This window comes from Lathyrus oleraceus, chromosome 2 (genome assembly GCF_024323335.1).
Source record: "Lathyrus oleraceus cultivar Zhongwan6 chromosome 2, CAAS_Psat_ZW6_1.0, whole genome shotgun sequence".
Classification (NCBI taxonomy): domain Eukaryota; kingdom Viridiplantae; phylum Streptophyta; class Magnoliopsida; order Fabales; family Fabaceae; genus Lathyrus; species Lathyrus oleraceus.
In genome coordinates this window covers 238,195,415-238,201,527 of record NC_066580.1, presented here as the reverse complement: position 1 = coordinate 238,201,527, position 6,113 = coordinate 238,195,415, and the positions used below count along the sequence as shown (strand labels likewise).

The following is a 6,113-nucleotide window of genomic DNA, read 5'->3' as shown; positions in this document are numbered from 1 at the left end:
TGATTATGATCCGCGTTTAGCTAGAAGTTCTGGTACATAAGTCGGATAACTTCATTATTCAGTCCATTGCAAATTGCGGGGGATCGAACCGTAGTCCGCCCTACCAAGTTCAGTACCAGATTCCTACTGAACCAACTCATAATGGATCTTTCGTATTGTGCTTTTGCATGATCTGCAACCTTTAGATTGAATGATCTGGTAAGGATCACCTAATTTAATTAGTGCATTTCTTGATATGTTTATATATCTTAGGTTACTTTGGGGATCATTCACTTATATTCATCGGCCCTCCACGTAGTTTGCTATTAAGATGGTGCTGACTTCTGTATAAACTACTTGGGGTTGCCATAGAACTAAAAGTTCAAGGAATCGGTATAATAGGTACTTATCCTGATCTAACATATTGAGGTTCTCAGAGCGTTGTTATGGTAATGATTTTGTTTTGATTTCACTCAAGTTTTATAAAGTAAGCAACCTTTATACTTATTGGGTGTGTTAAATTTTTGTTATGGCTCAAGAAAATTAAGGGGAATAGATAATAAGAATTTTTTTTTCACACTAGGGACTTGACTTAAAATAAATATATATTATAATAATTTTTTATTTTTTTTCATAATAAGAAAGGGAAATAACAATGAAAGGGAAAATAACGTACTTGAAAAATGGTAATAGGAAGAATATTGTTTCCCCCCCATACTTAAACTAAACATTGTCCTCAATGTTTTAAGGAAATGAAATACAAGATGGAAAGGAAAAAGAAAATAACAACTAAGGCTGCCTTCCGCCTCTGGTTCTTGGACCTGGTGATCTTTGACGTATGTCTAAGTTGTCGAACCTGCTGAACAATTCAGTAAACCGCTGGTCGGTTATGGCATTCCGGGCATCCTGTTGCTGTTGCATTTGACGCATCATCTGCATCATCTCTGCATTCTGTACCTGCATTCCATCGATAGCATCCATAATGTCGTCGTTGGTTGCAGGCCTTCTTCGTCGACGACGTTGGGAGGATGGGCCAGTTGCATTACCGGAAGGGTTGAGCGGGGCTGAATGTTGTGTAGAAGGATGATCACCTTGTTCCATTTCTTCAAACTCATCTGTTTGTGGGTTTGTTTGTAAAGGCTCGGTGGTTTCAGGAGCGTTTAGATCATAGAGGTGGCGGTCGGGGTTTGTGACATCAGTTAGGGCGATATTTGGTAGAACAACGCTTGGGACAGCCTGGTTGTTCACCATAAGATAATACCCTCCGCCTACTCTGTTTTTAATCAGGCGGCTGGAGCGGCAATAGCTGATATCCATAGACATGAGAGGTAGGGATTCTAAAGTTTGGAGTTTATCCCCTAAGTTCAGGCCAAGTGCTATGGATGTTATTAATCCACCAATTATAAAGGGTTGCCGGCCTCTAGCACATAAGGTGCGGATATGATGAAAGAGAAAAGAGGCGGCGTTTACCTGAGTATCCGGTTCGAAGACGCAATGGAGGAAAAATAGCTCCTTTGAGTTGACCTTGCTGTTGTTTGGTCTTCCAAAAATTGTGTTTTGCAAGATGCGGATGAAGTACCGGATAGTGGGGTTATGTATATGGGAGAGAAGGAGTTCTTCCCAGTTGTAGGTATCTATACACTATGCCAAAAAGCGCTTTTAACAGCGCATCTTAGACAGCGCTTTTAACAGAAAGCGCTGTCTAAGGTTAAAATTAAAATAAAGCGCTGAAAATGTTCCAAGAAAATACTAAAAGCGCTGTCTAAGGGGGGGTCTTAGACAGCGCTTTTATAAAGCGCTGTCTAAGACCCCCCCTTAGACAGCGCTTTTAAAAAGCGCTTTTAAATATAGACCTTAGTCAGCGCTTTTGAGAAAGCGCTGTTTAAAGTCTTTCAATTAAAAAAAAACCATTCCAATGGCTTTCACTTCTTCTCTCACTTCCCATTTTCTCTCTCTCCCAAACAAAAACCCATCCCTAACCCCTTTTCAATCTCAACCCTTCTTTTTCCCTACACTCCACCCAAAACCACTCTTATCATCACCTACTTCAATCTCAACCGTTGCTTCAGCGTCATCATCGAAAAACCCTTCCAGTAACAATAACCCTAAACAATCTAGACAAGATGAAGTTGTTGAGGTTGAAGTAGAAGAGGAACTTCCGTGGATTCAAGAAAAAGCTCTCGACCTCGTTGAGTTCACCGGTTCTGTTACCCAAGCGATTCCCGGTCCGAGAGTGGGTCCCACTTCGTTGCCGTGGATTCTCGCCGTTCCTCTTGGTTATGCTGGTCTCACTTTCGTTATCGCGTTTGTTAAAACCGTTAGGAAATTCAGTTCTCCCAAAGCACAACGCAGGAAATTGGTTGGTTTTTTTGTTTCTTTGGATTTTTTTTTGTTCATTGCGCTTATAGGAAATTATAATGTTTGTTTGTTTGTTTGTTTGTTTGTCTAGATCATGAAAGAAGTTCTTAGCTTTCATTTTGCTGGCTGGAAAAATCTCATGGAAATTCATTTTTCTGTTTGCTGGCTTACCATACTTTTGACTTCCTCTGCATGTGTCATTGATTTTAAGTAACAAAAAATTCATATCCAGACAGGTTTTGTCTTGGAAGAAATTTTGCGCAAATACATCCGATATGCTCTGAACGAGAAACCATTCAACCCTGATGTTGTAGCTGATTTAATTCAATTAAGGAGAGCTTCTGCATTAAAGGACTCACAAGTTGCTGAGATTCTAAATGAAATTTCACGAAGAATTGTTAGAGACAAAGGTAATGTCTTCTTAATATTGGACAGTTTTCATCTGAGTAATCCTTGTACGTGGTAGTTTATTTTGTCCTAGGCTGTGTAGAAAAGTATTCCGATCAACTGCAGTGATGAGTGAACAGGATTATTTTTCTCTGGTTTGCTCCTTGTATTGACAAAGGTTTAGTATCTGGGTCCATGTTGTCAAGCTCAAATGCTCATGTCTTTTTGATAGAATTTGTGAGATATAGCTTCAATCCCATAATGATTAAGCTACTATTATGTTCTCAGCAAACTATATTTTTGTTTTTATTTGGGGTGCTTAATTTAGGTATGTTGGAGTTTCATCTAGTGGAATCACATACAAGTCCGGGACAACCTCGTTTAGTAGTGGGAGTTCCCAGAGCAGTAGTAAATATGGAGGTTTTGGTTCAAGAGACAGTGATAGGTATAGTGATAGCTACGAAGACAAGGGGCGCTACGATGAAGAAAAAGTAGACAAAGATTACTCAGGAAAATCACGCTATGGTGACTCAAGTAACGATCAAGAAAACTCCTTCAAGAAGGCTTCTGCACGGTCTGTCAGGTGGGGTGTGTCTAACTAGTAATATAGTCTGCAAGCAATGGTAAATGTATATTATGCTTGTTCAATAGTTCCATACTGTAGTTGGAATGTATTGCCATAGATAATCCTTGGAAAGTTTGAATCTGGAGTACCTAGTAACTATTTTTATCTTTACTGTTAGGGGAAAATATCTTGAACTTTGACACTAGTGCTTGATCTTCATAGATGTATTTTATGCTTGTTCAGTAGTTCCATAATGTAGTTGGAATGTATTGCCATAGATAATCCTTGGAAAGTTTGGAATGTTTTATGCTGAAATAAATATGTACCTAGTCAAAGACAGGCAGCATGATACTTACTACATGCTCACACAGGATAGATGTCCAGACTCAGCTTTAATCCTTGATCGTTGTTGCCTAATTCAACAAGCTTTTTTTACTTTTGAAAACATTATGTATAGGAATTTGACTAATGGTTGAGAATTGAGATGCTTATCTCGACCCATCCTTTTACTTTCACTTGCTTTTTGTCTTATGCGCGGATAGACACATGTTTCTACCTTGCCATACTGCAATCGTTCTATTTTGTTACCTGTATTCTTATTTCGGAATGTCTTCCTTGCAGCAAAAGCAAGGAAAAGACATCATCTAGAGCATCGAAGTCATCTGTTAATGCAAGTTCAGTTCCTTCTCAAAGTTCAAGTGTAACTGCAAACAATACTGAGGATGACTTTGATGATTTTGATCCTAGAGGAACATCTACTAGTAAGTATTCTGAACACAGTCTTCAACATTGTAGTTGTTGATTCAATTCATTGAAGAGAAGCATTAAGCTATTTTTTTAAGCTGAGTTTAAATTACCATGGTGGTCATTTTACTGTTTTATGTGTGGTGCACTTGCAACTTTCATACACCATTCCCAACTCAATGTTATGAAATGTGCATAGTTATCACTTATGTAAAACTAATTTAGCACATGTTTCAATAAGAATCTACTATTTCTACGTTAAATTCACTAGGGGATTGCTTCTCCCCCAAGTGATAGTAAATGAAAATTGAAAATGCATTTTCGATCGCATTTAAATGAATCTCACCCTTCAATAAGAATCTATTATTTTTAGTTTTTTACTGCTTGATTTCTCTATTTAAGCTTGACTTGAAATGAACTTTACTCTAGGCTTTGGCAAGGACTTTACCTGAATATCAATATTCACCAAACCAGTCCGGCGCTAGATCTGATGCTTTTGGACAGTTCAGCCAATCTCATTTACATGTTCCAAAGGAGGGTCCATCCAAAAAGCCTCAGTCTGTGCTTGGAAATGAACGGCTACCAAATGGACTCAACAGGTTAATTAGCTACATTCACTAATTAATTATTACTATTATTATTAATACAGTTTCATTTAATTTAATTTATTCAAAACAGGGAAAAAAGGGTATATGGATCAATTTACCCTTGCAACATTCAAACCTTGTTCATTCTGCTGTCCAGGTATATAATATACATTTATGTTTTACATGTTTTACAGCAGCAACTAGCTTAGGAACGGATTGATTGCGAATCCGAACGACTGCTTTTACTGTATTGCAGGTTGGATTTAGGTACCATCATGCCGAGTCGGATTACTTGATGCTTGTATATTGGATCCCTGATACCCCTGATAGCATTCCTGCAAACGCGTCACACCGTGTCGGCGTTGGTGCTTTTGTTGTCAATAACAAGAGAGAGGTGATCTTTCACACATCATTTTGTGGTTATTATACTGTTTCTTGTTTGTAATGGAGTATACGTCGAAATGATTATTGATCAAATTATGAAAATGGAAATTCAATCTTTTGAGTTTTGACATGTTTTAATTCTATTTGCAGGGTGAAGATATTTGTGATGCTGTAATTAGAGAAGTGAAGGAAGAGACAGGGGTAAGCAAACACAAAATATAGTACAGATTCGTTTTTCTTTGTCACCGACCGTTTTATTAATATATTTAACTAAACATTCTTCAAAATTTATATTACAACATTGTATACTCTACCGTATTCATATTCTATGGCCTTTATAACAGTCTTTAACACTTCTTTTATTAATATATTTAACTATGTTTAGTTTGAAAACTGAGTTTGTAAAAACTGAGTTCATATTTTAGAATACTGTATCTTGTCTCATTACCTCTTGTAATGACTTTGTTAGTTTTGCCTGGATATTAGCAACATACAAATGACAATATTTGTACAGTAAAAAAATTGTGAGGTTACTTTTTCTGGCAGCGCCCAAAAATTGTGAGGTTATATAGCATATTTAGAAGATAGAACTAGAATGTGTTGAAATACATTTTGATTAGCATTTTTGGAGGTTATTAGAAATGTGTAGATTTTTTGTAAAGGCAAACATTTTCAAGTATATATATAAATACTCAAAAAACTGCTGAAATTAGAAGTATATTGTGTTGAACTATAATGTGTTTATAATGCATATAGATTTTCAAGTATATGTGCATATTCAGAAGATAGAACTACAATGTGTTGAACTATAAGGTGCATATAGATTGGATTCAAGCTCCAATTTATGAAAATCTGCTGAAATTTGCAATTTACAGGTGCTAAATAATGTGGTGAAAACGTATAAAAAGATCCTCCAAAATTTGGAGTCTTAGACAGCGCTTTTAGGCAAAAAGCGCTGGTAAAGGCATTTTAATTTTGACCTTAGACAGCGCTTTTATCAAAAAAGCGCTGGCATAGGGGGGGTTTAGACAGCGCTTTTTCAGTAAAAGCGCTGTCTAAACCCCCCCTATGCCAGCGCTTTTTTAGTTAATTTCAACATGAAATTAACT

At 37.0% G+C, this 6,113-nt stretch overlaps 1 pseudogene; it reads left to right on the top strand.

The window, feature by feature from the left end:
- Positions 1 to 1,892: 1,892 nt before the first annotated feature.
- LOC127121328 (uncharacterized) lies at positions 1,893 to 2,929 on the top strand (annotated as a pseudogene).
- Positions 2,930 to 6,113: the final 3,184 nt, after the last annotated feature.